This window comes from Chrysochloris asiatica, unplaced genomic scaffold (genome assembly GCF_000296735.1).
Source record: "Chrysochloris asiatica unplaced genomic scaffold, ChrAsi1.0 scaffold00007, whole genome shotgun sequence".
Taxonomy (NCBI): Eukaryota; Metazoa; Chordata; class Mammalia; order Afrosoricida; family Chrysochloridae; genus Chrysochloris; species Chrysochloris asiatica.
In genome coordinates this window covers 25,177,516-25,178,070 of record NW_006408525.1, presented here as the reverse complement: position 1 = coordinate 25,178,070, position 555 = coordinate 25,177,516, and the positions used below count along the sequence as shown (strand labels likewise).

The 555-nt window shown below is 42.0% G+C and overlaps 1 protein-coding gene across 1 annotated transcript in view; it reads left to right on the top strand.

Moving 5' to 3' along the window:
- GSDMB (gasdermin B) overlaps positions 1 to 555 on the top strand; it is a 27,449-nt gene that overhangs the window by 5,324 nt on the left and 21,570 nt on the right. The window lies entirely within an intron of this gene.

The following is a 555-nucleotide window of genomic DNA, read 5'->3' as shown; positions in this document are numbered from 1 at the left end:
AGAAAGCATCAAGAGAAGATGGAAGGAATACACAGAGTCACGGTACCAAAAGGAAATGGTTAATGTTCAACCATTTCAAGAGGTAGCATATGATCCGTAGGCAGTGATACTGAAGGAGGAAGTCCAAGGTGCACTGAAGGAATTTGCAAAGAACCAGGCACCAGGAATTGATGGGATAAAAATTGAAATCTTTCAAAGAAAGTGAGGTGGCACAGGAGGCACACACTCATCTCTGCCAAGAAATTTGGAAGACAGCTGGCTGACTGATTGTAAGAGATCTGTATTTGTACCCATTCCAAAAACAGGTGACCCAAGGGAATGCAGAAATCATCGGACAATCTCTTTGATATCTCATGCGAATAAAGTTTTGCTGAAGGTAATACAGAAACGGCTACAATCATACATTGACAGAGAACTTCCAGAGGTTCAAGCCGGGGGCTATCATTGCTGATGTCCGATGGATCTTGGCTGAAAGCAGAGAATAGGAGAAAGATATTTACCTATGCTTTATTGACTACACAAAGGCTTTCAACTGTGTGGATCATGACAAGCTAT